This window comes from Chlamydotis macqueenii, chromosome W (genome assembly GCF_036417535.1).
Source record: "Chlamydotis macqueenii isolate bChlMac1 chromosome W, bChlMac1.mat, whole genome shotgun sequence".
In the NCBI taxonomy this organism is placed as follows: Eukaryota; Metazoa; Chordata; class Aves; order Otidiformes; family Otididae; genus Chlamydotis; species Chlamydotis macqueenii.
This window is the reverse complement of record NC_141592.1, coordinates 44,303,294-44,318,942: the sequence shown is the minus strand read 5'-3', so window position 1 is coordinate 44,318,942 and position 15,649 is coordinate 44,303,294.

Genomic DNA, 15,649 nt, shown 5'->3' with positions numbered 1-15,649 from the left:
AAGAGATTTCAAGCAATTGTAATGATCTCTGTATTTTGATGAGTGCCAATAGTTTTTGCATTTTTTCAGTCCTCTTATATGTGATACTGTCCACTTAGCAACTTCCTGGAAGACTTTTGACAGGTTTGTTTAACTCAATGCTTTCTTTACAGATATGGTAATTAGAAAATATTATCTTACCACTTGATTTTCCTTTAGTTAGTCATTCTGAAGAAAAATATTCTGAATGTGTCTTTCAAATTTTTTCCTACAAAGTAAACAATACCTGGATTTTACTCCTCTTATGAAGATTTTTTCCCCAAACTCAACTCTCCCCTCCCCTCCCCTCCCCTCCCCTCCCCTCCCCTCTCCTCTCCTCTCCTTCTCCTCTCTCCATGCAACAAGGCCTGCCAAGTACATGCCCTGCTGGCTAACAGCAGTTCCCAGATAGCAACAACATACTGCTCAATAACAACCCTCCTAGCTCCCCTCTCTGAGATAGCAACCCTCCTAGCTTCCCTCTCCAAGGTCGTGTTCTCACAGCTATGTGCAGCCTGTAATTTCCCACAGTGGCCCTACATGGACTATCACTGAAATCCCTCTGCATTCATACTGCAGAGATGTCATCTGCAGAGAAGTTTTGAGAGAAGAATTCTGACTGAAGTATGATCTCAGGAAATCAAGTGCTTAAGAATAAACTTTTTCAGAAACCATTCCTTAGAATGATTGTATTAGCTAAAGCTGGAAATGTTACACATAGGGGATTTTTTTTTTTTCTGTTAAAAAGAAAAGTTAAAACATAACATAAACAAAATGATCAGGTAAGCAAGGAATTTGAGTGGGGATTTGAGCCAGACAGCTTGCACACAGTCAAGGTACAATTTCTCTTCCAGACCTGAGCAGTCCAGTTTCCTTCTGGACTAGAAATGAGATTGCTTTCCAACTTTGTGGCTTTTGTTAGGAAGAGGAAGTGAAATTTTGCTTGTTCTTGTAAGGTGGAGGTAGGAGCCCTTCTTACAGTGAGGGACAAATCTCCCTTGCACTCAGAACATCTCCATGATCTGGTTGCCACTGTCAAGGAATTTAAGAGATTTCTAGCATATTTGATTGTGTTGCCTTGCACCTATGACATGTCTTCCCTCTCTGAAAGTCCAGAAAAGCAGCAGGAGCTTCTGGGTGACCTCTGCATGCAACAAGTGAAAATAAGTGATGATTCCCTCTGTTTGGAGGGAAAGGAGGCAGAAGATGAATCTGTTCCAGGAAGTTTGTTGAGTACAAAAAACTGAATGGTAGCATGTCTACCTGCATGTTGCTTTTTCGCTGTATTTGGAAAAAGAACTCTTGGAATGGGTCTCTTTTTTTTTTTTTTTAATTAACTTTGAGTTGCAGATGACTATTTGAGGTTTCACAATATATGAATAAGACTGAAGTTGTTTTATCAGTCATATCAATCTCAGACTTCCTGCATCTGGTATAGTGAATTCCTGGAGATCTCATGCTGAACATGAGTCAGCAATGTGCCCTTTCTGCAAAGAGGGCAAACGGTATCCTGGGCTTCATTAGGAGGAGTGTTGCCAGCAGGTGGAGGGAGATGATCCTTCCCCTCTACTCAGCACTGGTGAGACCCCACCTGGAATATTGTGTCCAGTTCCGGGCTCCTCAGTACAAGAGAGACATGCTGCTACTGGAGAGAGTCAAACAAAGGGCCACAATGATGAAGGAACTGGAGCATCTCACCTGTGAGAAAAGGCTGAGAGAGCTGGGACTGTTTAGCCTGGAGAAGAGAAGGCTCAGGGGGGATCTCATCAATGTATACAAATATCTGAAGAGAGGGTGCGAAGAAGACGGAGCCAGGCTCTTTTCAGTGGTGCCCAGTGACAGGACAAGAGGCAATGGGCACAAACGGAAACACAGGAGGTTCCCTCTGAACATCAGAAAACTTCTTGACTGTGAGGGTGGTTGAAGACTGGAACAGGTTGCCCAGAGAGGTTGTGAAGCCTCCATCCTTGGAGCTACTCAGAATCCATCTGGACATGATCCTGGGCAACTGGCTATAGGTGGCCCTGCTTGAGCAGGGGATTTGGACTGTGGGTATTTCTCGAGCCAGTTCGACGGCGTCAGTGAACAGAAACTGACCTTGGGAGAAGGATACAATCATGCTCGTTGGAAAAAAGCTATGGGAGTGAGAAGAGAAGCTTTAAGATACAAGACATTGTTAGCAGAATTTATGGCTTGTTTCAACAGAGGTTTGTGAAAAAAACTAGTCACTGGCCTTGTAGATAAGAAAGTTACTGGAGTTGTTATGTCTGTAATAGGAGAAGAATGCCGTAGTAGAAAATTACTAGAAAGTAGTGAAACTTAGTTTTGCTTAGCAATCATGAATATGTATAACGTGTGATCAGTAACTTTACTGGCTAAGCTTGTGTGTGGTATAACTGTTGATTGGACAAGAGTGAAATGAGGAAGGTAATGCTTAAGAAAATAAATGTATAAGAACCCACGTGTAAAAATAAAAAGGGTCTCGTTTACTCCACAATTTGAGTCCCTGTGTCAATACGCCACGTTGGATAAGATGAACCCCAAAGATCCCTTACAACCTCAATCATTCTGTGATTCTGTGGAGCCCTAGAAAACTTGGCAAATCACACAATCCCACAGGACATCAAAGGAACACATGACAGTAGAACCAAGGCAGCATCTCAAACAAATTGTTTTGGTATCAAACTACTGCTGATGACTTGGCAGGTATTATTGGTAAATTCTGCAGTGAAACACTCATCTTTGGCCGCCAGTGGATGCTTTTCTTCTTAGGGCCCAGATTTCACACTCTGTAGGGCCTTGCTAATTCAATGGGATTCACAGAATCATAGAATAGCCCAGGTTGGAAGGGATCTCAAAAGATCATCTTTCCCAACCTTTCATGGGAAAGGGAGCCTAAATGACATTACCTAGCACCCTGTCCAGTTGCGGCTTGAAAATCTCCAGTAATGGGGACTCTACCGTGTCTCTGGGGAGGTTGTTCCAGTGATTTATCTCACTGTAAAAAATTTCTTTCTTATGTCGAGATGAAACCTATGCCATTACAACTTGTACTCATTGTCCCTTGTCTTCTCCATGTGACTCCTTGTGAAGAGAGAGCCTCCATCCTCTTTGTGGCCACCCTTTAAGTACTAGAATACTGTGATGAGGTCCTCCTGAGCCTTCTCTTCTCCAGGGAGAAAAGACCTAACTCCTTCAGTTTTCCCTCATAAGGCAGGTTCTCCAGCCCTTTTATCATCTTCATGGGCCTCCTTTGGACCATCTCCAGTCTGTTCGTGTCTTTCTTGAATTGTGGGGACCAGAACTGGACACAGCATTCCAGGTGTGGCCTGACAAGCACTGAGTAGAGTGGGATGATCACATCTCTATCTCTGATAGTAATGTCCCTGCAGATGCAGCCCAGGATCCAATTTGCCTTTGTTGCTGCAGCAGCGCACTGCTGACTCGTGTTCAGCTTCTTGTCCACCAGGACCCCCAGGTCCCTTTCAGCAAGGCTTCTCCCCAGCCACACAGATCCTTAGCCCGTACTGGACTCTTTGGTTATTCCGACTCAGGTGAAGGACTTTGCACTTGTCTGTGAAACTTCATACTGTTCTTGCTAGCCCCCTCTTCCAGCCTGTCCAGGTCTCTCTGTAAGATGACTCTCCCTTCTGACGTGTCCACCTCACCACCCAGTTTAGTGTCGTCAGCAAACTTGGCGAGGATGTTTTCAGTCCCATTGTCCAGATCATTTATGAAGATGTTTGTCCTGGTTTCAGCTAGGATGGAGTTAATTTTCCTCTCAGTAGCTGATGTGTTTTGGATTTCAGATGTGAAGAATGTTGATAAACACACTGATGATGTTAGTTGTTGCTAAAGAGACCAAGGTCACTGTCTGGCTTCCCAGGTTTCACTAATGTGCAGGTGCAGGAAGCTGGGAGGGATAGAGCCAGAATTTGGCTTGTGATAGTTTCTAGGAGGACTCGTTCCATTACTTTCCCAGGGACTGCAGTAAGACTAATAGGCCTGTCATTTCCTGGGTCCCATGGAATCCCTCACAGCTGCGCTCTGAGCATTTTGAAGTTGGCTCTTCTAAAATCCAGGGTATTTGTCCTACTACTGGCCTTCAGCGTGTGCAGCAGGATCTTAAACTCCACAATGTTGTGGTCACTGTATCCAAGACTACCATTGGCAGTTATGTTGTCAAGAAAGTCTTCTTGGTTTGTGAGCAGTAAATCTAGCAATGCCTAGTTGGCATGTCCAGCATCTGTAGCAGGAAGTAGTCCTCAATGTATTCCAGGAACCTGATGGACAACTTGTGTTGCTTTCCCAACAAATGTCCGGGTAATTTAATTCACCCATGAGGACCAGGTTCTGTTGGCCTGAGACTTCCTTGAACAGCCAAAGTAAGGTTTCATCAGCCTCGCCATCCTCATTGGGAGATCAGTAACAGATATCTAACATAAGATCCCCCTTGGTGATGATCCCTCCAACCTCAATCCAAAAGCATTTGATAGAATGTTCATAGACTCCATAGCTCATAGCTCACTTCCATACACTGAAATTTCTCTTTTACATAGTGTGCAATTCCACCTCCTCTTCTTCCCTTCCTATCTTTCTGAAAGAGTTTGTGGCCATCCATTTTGATCTTCCAGTCATGTGAATTTTCCCACCAAGTTTCTGTGATTCCTATCGCATCATAACTCTCAAAATGAGCATGGAGCTCTAGTTCCTCCTGTTTGTTGCTCAGATTACATGCATTGTATATATGTACTTGAGGGGGCTGGACTTAGGGTTCTTCCCTTTGGAGAGAGTTGGGGAGCTTTCCTCACTATTCTGGTAGTAGTGGCTCATCCACTCTGTTGCTTATGGATATACAGGTGTCATAGTTGTGGACTCTACGTCCTCAAGTTTGTTAAAGTATGATTCATTCATGATTAATTATTTATTATTCTTACATATCTGCACATTTAGAATCATAGAATGGTTAGGATTGGAAGGGACCCTCAAGGACCATCTAGTCTAACCCCACTGCAGTGAGCAGAGACATCTCCAACCAGATCAGGTTGCTCAGAGCCCCGTCCAACCTGGCCTTGAATGTTTCCAGGGATGGGGCATCCACCACCTCTCCAGGCAACCTGGGCCAGTGTTCTACAAATCTTACTGTAAAATTTTTTTTCCTAATATCAAATCTGAATCTACCTCCCTCTATTTTGAAATCATTACCCCTAGTCCTGTCACAACAGGCCCTACTGATGAGTTTCTCCCCATCTTTCCTGTAGGCCCCCTTGAGGTACTGGAAGGCTGGTATAAGGTCTCCCTGAAGCCTCCTCTTCTCCAGGCTGAACAGCCCCAACCCTCTCAGCCTGTCCTCACAGGAGAGGTGCTCCAGCCCTCTGATCATCTTTGTGACCTCCTCTGGACTCTCTCCAACCACCACTCTGAGTGCGGCTATCCAGCCAATTCCTTATCCATCGAGCGGTCTGTCCGTCAAACCCATGCATCTCCAGTTTAGAGAGAAGGGTGTTGTGCGGAACAGTGTCAAATGCCTTGCACAAGTCCAGGTAGATGATATCCATTGCTCATCCCTTGTCCACCGATGTTGTAACCCCATCATAGAAGGCCACCAAATTGGTCTGGCACGATCTGCCCTTAGTGAAGCCATGTTGGCTGTCACCAACCACCTCCTTGCTCTCCATGTGCCTTAGCATGGTTTCCAGGAGAATCTGCTCCATGACCTTGCCAGGCACAGAGGTGAGACTGACCGGCCTGTAGTTGCCTGGGTCTTCCTTGTTCCCCTTTTTAAAAATGGGGGTTATGTTCCCCCTCTTCCAGTCATCAGGGACCTCACCAGACCGCCACAACTTCTCAAATATGATGGCCAGCGGCTTGGCAGCTTCCTCCCCCAGTTCCCTCAGGACCCAGGGATGCATCTCATCAGGTCCCATGTGCAGGCTCTCTTGCCAGCTCACCTACCCCACACACACCGAAGCCCCGCTCTGGGGAAAGCGGGGCATCACACGGATACCGTCAAGCCAAGCCTTCAATTTAATGCTGCGCAATACAGGGTTAAATACCCGTACACCCGCTATGCACGCGAACGCACCCACCCCCCTGCACCCATCCATGCCCGCCACGCACCTACCCCTACACTCATGGATTTATCTGTGCCTACCACGTACGTGGACGCACCTGCCCCCTGCGCTCATGGACTTATCCGTGCCCACCACGTACATGGACGCACCTGACCCCTGCACTCATGGATTCATCCGCGTCCAGTGTGTGAGTCGCCACGGACCACCCCTCCAGCGTACGTGCATCCCTGCTAACGTCACCCCACACCATGGATTTGTGCACCTTCAGATTCCTCAGATGTTCCCAAACCTGCTCTTCGAGTACAGTGGGCGGTTCTTCATCCTCCCAGTCCCTGCTTGTGCCTTCCACAGCTTGGGTGGCACAACAAGAGCCCTTATCAGTGAAGACTGAGGGGAAAAAAAGTCATTGAGTACCTCAGCCTTCTCCATGTCCCGGGTAACCAGGACACCTGTTTCCTTCCAGAGGGGGCCTACATTCTCCCTGGACCTCCTTTTGTCCCCGACGTACCTATAGAAGCCTTGCTTGTTGTTTCTGATGTCCCTGTCCAGATTCAATTCTGTCAGGGCTTTAGCCTTCCTCACCCGATCCCTGTCCACTCACACAGCCTCTTGTTGACGCAGAAGTCACAGACACTGCACACAACCACTATGATCAAGCAAATGCTGCTTTATTGTTGATACATCCCGGTTAATATAGCCCTTCTAATTCCCTATCATGCACAAGCTCTTTACTAATTGGCTAACTATATCATGCACGCGCTCTTAGCTAAAATATGATTTGTTAAGTCTCTTTGTTCACGCGCATGGTCCTCTCCACCTGCATCCTGCTTCGCATTCTGCTTTCAGTCACGTACACCAGCCTTTCCTCCTCCTTTCAAGGTTGCTTCATAATTTTCTCACAGACGGCCTCTGCAATATCCTTGAAGCCTGCTGCTCACAAACATAACAATTCCATTCAGTCTGGATTGTTCACTAAGTGTCCCTGATACTCCAGATATCCAATAAATCCCTCTTTTTGTTTTTGAACAATCCAGACTTCTGTCATCATATGTTATACATATTCATGATTGCTAAGCAAAACTAAGTTTCACTACCTTCTAGTAATTTTCTACTATAGCATTCTTCTACCATTATAGATATAACAAATCCAGCAACCTTCTTACCTACAAGGCCAGTGACTAGTTTTTTGCAGGCCTCTGTTGAAACAAGCCATAAATCCTGCTAACAATGTTTTGTATCTTAAAGCTTCCCTTCTCATTCCATGGCTTTCTTCCAGCGAGCATGATTGCATTCCTCTCCCAAGGTTGGTGTGCTTTCACTGATACCATACTGGCTCAGCGAAATACCACATCTCCCCTTCTTTGTTTATGAGAAGAGGCTTGTTTCAACGCTTTATCTATTAAAGTCTGCACATATTTCAACACATGTAATATAGATCAAAATACATATATAAAAAGAATGAATAAGCATCCTACAGCTATTTGTAATAAGCTTATATCAATCCACCAAAAAGATTTCTGAATATATCAAAACTGTCACTTTGTTGCTGTTTTTGTACTCCTTTTTGCAAGTTTTGAATGCTTTTGTGAATAGATTCCAAATGATCAGACAGATTCATGCAGCAAAGCCCATCAAAATCCTGACAACCATGATTTTGTGCTAATAATAAAAAAAAATCTATTGCTGATCTATTCTGTTACCAACCCGACTACGCCAAAGACACCACCGAACAGGAGGGTGATGATCAGCGGGGTCAGAGCAGAGAAAGGAGGCAGGCGCAGCACCTTCAGGGTGTCCCCTGTTGTTAATAGAGTGTGCTCTGGGTCCCTCCTCTCTCCTCCACTCCGAGCCACCTCTGTTTATACCCTCAGCAGATCCAGTGAAAGAGTACTGACTAGACGTTGCTGCATGTGTGGCCAGCACATGCAACAAGGCCTGTCAAATATGTGCTCTGCAGGCTAACAGCGGTTCTGTTTTGTAAAGTAGCATAGTGTATAGAATCTACATCAGTTAGCAGCGTTGATAGTACCAATGCAGTTGTATGCGTTTGCTTAGCAAGCCAACAGCCCAATTTATTTAGCGTAGCTAATGCCTGGGCACTTGCCACACCAGGTGCAAAGATTGAAGCAGCAATAATTTCACTTGGTTTCCAAAACTCTATATTATCTTGGCAATCAGATTCAAAGCTATATGTACTTCGTTTAGGTCTTTTATGTTGTCTGGATTTTATGTTAGTGCTCGGATGATTACACCATGCTGTGTCATTGCGATGTATAGGTCTTAAAGCATTTACAATCATTACCCCTCTAGAAACATTAGCTCCTGAATAGTTAAAAAAAATTAAAAAATAGACACAAGTCCATCTTTACTGATCCCAAAAGTTCCATCTCTTGTAGTTCAGCACTCGCGGCTGCTGTTGTTTTACACAGAGTTGCCGTCCTACCGTTATCTGGCAGGTCAACCAAGCATGTTCTGAAAGGGTTATTTGCAAATGATACAGACAGACAAATGGTGTCCTGTCCTGAGGCATTAGCCATAGCTACCCACACATTTGTTCCCTCTGTGACCGATGTCCATGGGGCTGCCATACAGCTTTTTAACACTCCGATGAACGCAGGGCAGCTTGGAGCACTGGTCGTACCCATCGTGCAGGGATCCACTTCTTTACTGCTCCTGTAGAGACACAAGCGTATCCTTTTCCCCACGTTACAAGAGAAAATGGTCCTTCCCAATTACCTGTTTCCAGATTCTTAACCATCATCAGAGATTGTCCTTGGATGGCATCATGTCCAGTAGATGATCCAAAATGTTTCTGTATTGGGGAATAATTGTCACTCCAATGATTTAGAAAATTTGAGCACATACATTGCTTTCGCTAAATTTTCATTTGCAGATTTCCCTTCCATTCCCCCTTCTTGTTTTAACAGCATATTTTTTAGTGTACCATGGGCACATTCAATGATTGCCCATCCAGTGGGGTTATGTGGTGTCGTAGTTCAGCCCCAATCGGGACCAGACTACGCAGTCTCTCTCTCACTCCCCCCACCCTCCGAGAGAATAGGAGGAGATTTGGCAAACAAAAGAAAACCAGAAGAAAAAAAAACCAAACACGTGGGTTGAGATTGAACAAAAAATAAATTTAACAGTAATGACAGAAGAAAACAAAACAGTGATGGAACACAAATACAGTACAATAGCTCACAACAGATCTCCACACCCAGTCTCTTCCAAGTAGCAGGGAGCCTCCCTTCAGCACCCTCCTCACTTATATACTGAGCATGATGTCAGATGGGATGGAATAGCCCTTTGGCTAATTTGGGTAAATTAACCCCAGCTGTTAGCTAATTAGTTAACTATCCCAGCCATAGGGGCTACCAGCTTCAGTTCTCCACCCAGCTCAGGTGAATATTAACTCTATCCTAGCCAGAACCAGGACATGTGGGATACCAGTAACATGCTCGATGCCCCAAAGAGCAAGGAAGGTTTGGACTGCGTGAGAAGCATACGCTGGCCCATTATCTGTTTTTATACACATGGGAACCCCCCTGAAAGCAAACGCTGACGTCCAATGTTGGCAAACATCTCGAGCACGTTCTCCTGTATGAGCAGAGGCAAACAATAAGCTGGAATGGGTATCAATAGTTACATGTACATATTTGTGTTGGCCAAAGGACGGGACATGAGTTATATCAGATTGCCATAATTCTTGAGAGCACAAACCACACTGATTAACCCCACATAAAGATGGCATAATTGTATTTTGGCAACTGCTACAGGAACGCACAATTGCCCGAGCTTGTTCCCATGTCAGCTTAAATTGTCACTGAAGGGCTGTAGAGTTTTGGTGATAAAATTCATGGGATAGCTTAGCTTGCATGAGTGTGTTTGGAACGAGGGCCGCATTAGTGAGAGCATCTGCTCTTGTGTTACCTTCTGTGGCAAGTCTTGGAAACGAAGTGTGAGCTCTCAGATGTACAATAAGGTAAGGATGATCCCGCACATGTAATACCGACAATAGCTGTTGAAACTGATCATACAACAAAGGATTATTAATTTCCTTTAACATTGCCCATTCAGTGCATTGTATTACATTGACCACATAGGCAGATTCGGAGACAATATTGAGGGATTCATCTTTCCACTTATACAAAGCTTGTACCACCACTGCAAGTTCTACAATTTGGGTTGAACCTTCTACCAATTGTACGTCATGATGCCACTTACCATTTTTCTTCCACACAATCATGGTCTTGTGCGTTTTTCCTGTTCCATCTGTAAACATTGTTAAGGCATTTTCTATGGGAGTGCAACTTAGATGAGTCGCTGGATACAACATTAATTCTCCTAAAAATTTCAGCATCGGTTGCTTAGGCCAATGAATGGAGACCTGTAGCAAAACTGTTGTAATGCCGTTTGTGCTGCTGGAGTCAGTCTCCTAGGGGAGGTTAAATCTGAGTCTTCTTTAAGTATTTGGAATAGCAGAGAAAGCAATTCTGTAGAGAGGCCTAATACCAGGCGTACCCAGTTGATAGCTCCCAGCAATTTCTGCAAATTGTTTAAGGTCAACACTGTTTGAGGGATTTTTAACCTTTGCAGTGCAATTGTTCTTTCCATAATTCGCCAGCCGAGACACTGCCAGGGACACACCTTTTGAATTTTTCCTTGAGCAATAGCCAATTTAAATCCGGATAATGCACTGGTGATATCATTAAGAACTCTGTCCACCAGAGAATCATCGGGTGCTGCAATTAAGATATCATTCATATAATGATAAATAAGGCTATTCCTATGCAAGCGCCTTACTGGCACTATGGCCCGTGTGACGTACCATTGGCAGATGGTTGGACTATTTTTCATACCTTGTGGAAGTACCGTCCAATGATATTGCTGATTAGGTTCTCCCATATTGATTGAAGGCACAGAAAATGCGAATCATGGAACATCTTCAGGATGTAAAGGTATAGTGAAAAAAAACAAAACCAGTCTTTTAAATTAATAATGATAACATTCCCATCTCGAGGTATCATTGAAGGAGATGGTAACCCCTGTTGCAAAGGTCCCATATCCTCAATTACTGGATTTACTGCCCTTAAGTCCTGTAAGAGTCGTCATTTACCCAATTTGTCTGTATTACAAACACAGGTGTATTCTAGGAACTGTCTGTTGGCTTTATATGACCAAGTTGTAATCACTCGTCAACTAACTCATTCAAATGTTGCAGCTTTTCTCTTGCTAAAGGCCACTGGTCGACCCAGACGGGAGTATCTGTAACCATGTCAGTTATTGGGTAAGCTGCCCCCGCCCTGCCGGATGGCCGCGGCCCCGGGCACATAAGAGAAAAAGGAAAAAAAAAAAAAAAAAAAAACCACCAAACCAAAACCCGAGGTTTAAGACAAGAACAGGGAGGGATCCTTAAAGCCACCGCTACAGGCAAAATAGACCTGGGGAAAAACACTCACGCATCACTAAAACCAAAGCAGGATAATGAGAAAGGGAACAAGACAACCTCCCCCCACCCCTCCCTCTTCCCGGGCTTAACACCATCTCCACCTCCTTCCCTCCGTCCCCCTGAGCGGGACTGGGCGGGGGGGGGCGGGAAGAGGGAATGGGGGCCACGGTCGGCCAATCACACGTTGCCTTACGCTGCAGTTTACTAAGAGAAAACCTACAATAATAACAAAATATAAGGACATTAATATATACAAAATGAACAGTGTACAATTTCTCACCACTCGATGTCCAAATGACAGATACTCTGCCTGCCTTTGGCCCAGCTTCCTGCACCTGCACGTTAACGAGACTTGGAAAGCCAGACAGTGTCCTTGGTCTCATTAACAACAACTCTTATCATCAGAGCATTTTTATCAACATTCTTCACACACAAAATCCAAAGCTTCTGAGAGGAAAATTAACTCCATCCCTGCTGAAACCAAGACAGTATTCACCCCTTATTTCATACCATCTACTTCATGCTTATACGCACACACACACAGACTGCTTATACCTGTCCAGGAAAATTTTTTACTTTCCTCCGGACTATAATCTGTTAATTTCTCTGTTTGCACTGCCTGTCCGTTTCCACTTAAAGATCTTATAACTTAATGCTGCGCCTTGTACGCAATAATATCAATCTGGATGTATCACTTGTTCTAACGGCGTCGACCTGCAACACCGCACACACCAGAACACTCAGCTATAGCACAAATATAGATCAGCTGGAGTAAGCTTACGTCCACACCAACAACACTGAACAGTAACAAAAATATGACACTGTTGACACAAAGGACACACAAACACACACAAAAAAAGCATGGTACCATCGACACAAAGAACACACACACAAACACGCCACCTCTATAACGAGGAAGCTCCAAAGACTGAGGGCTCCTTTTCTGGATGTATGGGACCTGGATCAAAGGGATTTTCTGGCTCGCTGTTAGTCTTTGTTTCCATGGATGGAGGAGCAGACGGGGTAACAGGTGCTGTCAGATCCCCCTTTTGTGTGTGATTCTTTAAGGCTTCAAACATTACACACCACACCGGTAATAACTTTTGAACAGCAGGGTCACCTCACATTACACAGTCCCATAGTCTAATACCTATGGTGTCCCAGGTGCCCACCGTATATATATTAGAGATGTTAGCGTCTGATACGTGAGCGGACACCCAAATCAACAAGCTCTTCAGGTCAGTGTTATTAATAGTACAGTTCTGTTCCTCTAACATTTTTGTTAGAATCGTTAAAACTGATTTATGTTCCTTTGAAGCAGTGCTTCTCGTCGTTCTGGTCTCGGGGACCATGGCTCTTTACCCGCCGCTTTTTCCACCGTATTGTCGGGTCCTCAGCCCCTCCCGCCAACATTCCTTGCCCAAATGCTGCCACCACTGCTGGTGGTGGTGGCAAAGGTGCAAGTGGACCGATCTCACCCAGTGCTCCATTCGGAATGAACAGGTTGGGCGCTGGCAGTCCTAGGTATGGTACAGGCTGACAACTTTTCCGGCGGCGCTTCTAGGCAAGCCTCTAGAGCTTCCAGCCTTTTTAGCGTCTCCTGCAACTGTGCGTCTTTTAAGCTGGATAAATGTTCATCCTTCTCCTCACGCCGTGACGGTGGGGAAGAAGGTGGTAACGCTGGCGAAGAGGCTCGTGTTGCCGGGCCTACACTGGTGCAACGTGGTGGCGTGTCCGGCGGTGGTACATCTGATGGTGGTGAAAAGTCTTCCGCGTTTTTTCTCTCTGGTACCAGCATATCTATGGTTATGGGGGCTGTGGCTGCAGTCCCTGCTGGGGCTCGAACCCCCCCCCACCTCAGCACGAGCCAGGGCGGCAGCAGGGATCGTTGGACCCGAGAACAGCATGCTGGTGGCAGAGGTGGACCCACCGGCTAGAGTTAAAGCCGCGAAAGCAGATGCGACGACTGAACGTTCGGCTTTCATACTTTTCAATGTTTCATTAACCAGCTTCCACACAGTGGAGAACTTGCTCGCCTCCTTGGCTCCCTTACTTATTTCTTCCCACAGCTCTGCAACTGTGAGGATCCTTTGCCCAAAGCAGCAAAGCTCCCAAGGTGGCCGAGTCATATCTCAGTCCTCTCATTGAGAGCATATGTCGGAGGAGCTTAACCACTGCTGACTCCTCTTTGGTCAGCGTGGACCCCATCTCCTCCTCGGCCGCTTGCCTGGCCAAGATGAGATTCCCACTGTACCATTTGTGCTAGCGTCTTCCCGAGTGCCGGGGCAGCACTCACCTCCGGCTGGCTTCTGCCCCCTCTCTCCGTCGGCTTCTGTCGTAGAATTCAACACCGATGCGAGGGTCCCTGTACCCTCTCTCCGAGGGTCCCTGTTCGGGCGCCATTTGTTGACGCGGAAGTCACAGACACTGCACACGACCAATATGATCAAGCAAATGCCAATTTATTGTTGATACATCCCGGTTAATATAGCCCTTCTAATCCCTATCATGCACAAGCTCTTTACTAATTGGCTAACTATATCATGCACGCGTTCTTAGCTAAAATATGATTCGTTAAGTCTCTTTGTTCACGCACACGGTCCTCTCCACCTGCATCCTGCTTCACATTCTGCTTTCAGTCACGTACACCAGCCTTTCCTCCTCCTTTCAAGGTTGCTTCATCACTTTCTCACAGACGGCCTCCGCAATGTCCTTGAAGCCTGCTGCTCACAAACATAACAATTCCATTCAGTCTGGATTGTTCACTAAGTGTCCCTGATTCTCCAGATATCCAACAGCCTCTCTGTATTCCTCCCAGGCTACCTGTCCCTGCTTCCACCCTCTACAGGCTTCCTTCTTTACTTTCAGTTGGTCCAGGAGCTCCTTGCTCATCCACGCGGGCCTCCTGGCCTTGTTGCCTGATTTATTCTTCATCGGGATGCACCTCTGCTGAGCTTGGAGAAGGTGCTCCTTGAATGTGGACCAACTTTCCTGGGCCCCTCTTCCCTCCAGGGCCACCTCCCACGGCACTTTGCCCATCAGATCCCTGAAGAGGCCAAAGTCTGCCCTCCTGAAGTCCAGGGCAGAGAGCTTGCTGCATAGCTTCCTTGCTGCCCCGTGAATCTTGAACTCCACATTTGTACTACTGTATATTCATTTTGTACTTGTCCAATCTATTTAACTAATTTGATATCCTTCCATGATAAGATCACACAGCTAGTGGATGAAGGGAAGGCCATGGATGGAGTTTTTCTGGGTTTTAGTAAGGCTTTTGATACCATCCCTCACAGCATCCTTCTGGACAAGTTGTCCAACCGTGAGATGAGCAGGTTCACGTTGTGCTGAGTGAAGAACTGCATGAAGGGCAGAGCTCAAAGGGTTGGCCAGTCACTAGCAGTGTTCCTCAGGGTTCAGTTCTATGGTCAGTTCTGTTCAATATTTTTATATTTTAAAGATTTTTATATTTCAGTAATTTTATATTTCAATATTTTTCTCAATGATCTGGATGCAGGAGTTGAATGCAGCATCAGCAAGTTTGCTGATTATACCAAACTGGGAGGTGCTGTTGATTCTCCCGAGGGACAAGAGGCCTTGCAGAGGGATCTGGATAGATTGGAGCATTGGGCACAGTCATCAATGGCATGAAATATAAATCCATATGCCGGATTCTGCACCTGAGATGGAGTAACGCCGGACACAAGTATAGATTAGGAGAGGAGTGACTGGAGAGCAGCCCTGCAGAAAGGGATCTGGGGGTGCTGCTGACAGCAGGCTCAATATGAGTCAGCAGTGTGCCCTGGCAGCCAAGAGGGCAAACCATATCCTGGGGTGCATCAAGCACAGCATAAACAGCTGGTCAAAAGAGGTGATTACCTTGCAGTGTTCAGCATTGGTGCGACCTCACCTTGGGTATTGTGTGCAGTTCTGGGCACCAAAAATCAAGAAGGATGTTAAGGTCTGTTCTGGTTTTGTTAGTGAGGGGGGGCCTAAGGTGGTAGCTTCTGTAGGAAACTGCTAGAAGTCGCTCCCCTTTGTTTAGTGGACTCGGCCGGGCCTAGGGCGGACCCGCTGCTGGCCAAGGCCAAGCCAATTGGTAGCAGAATGTCCT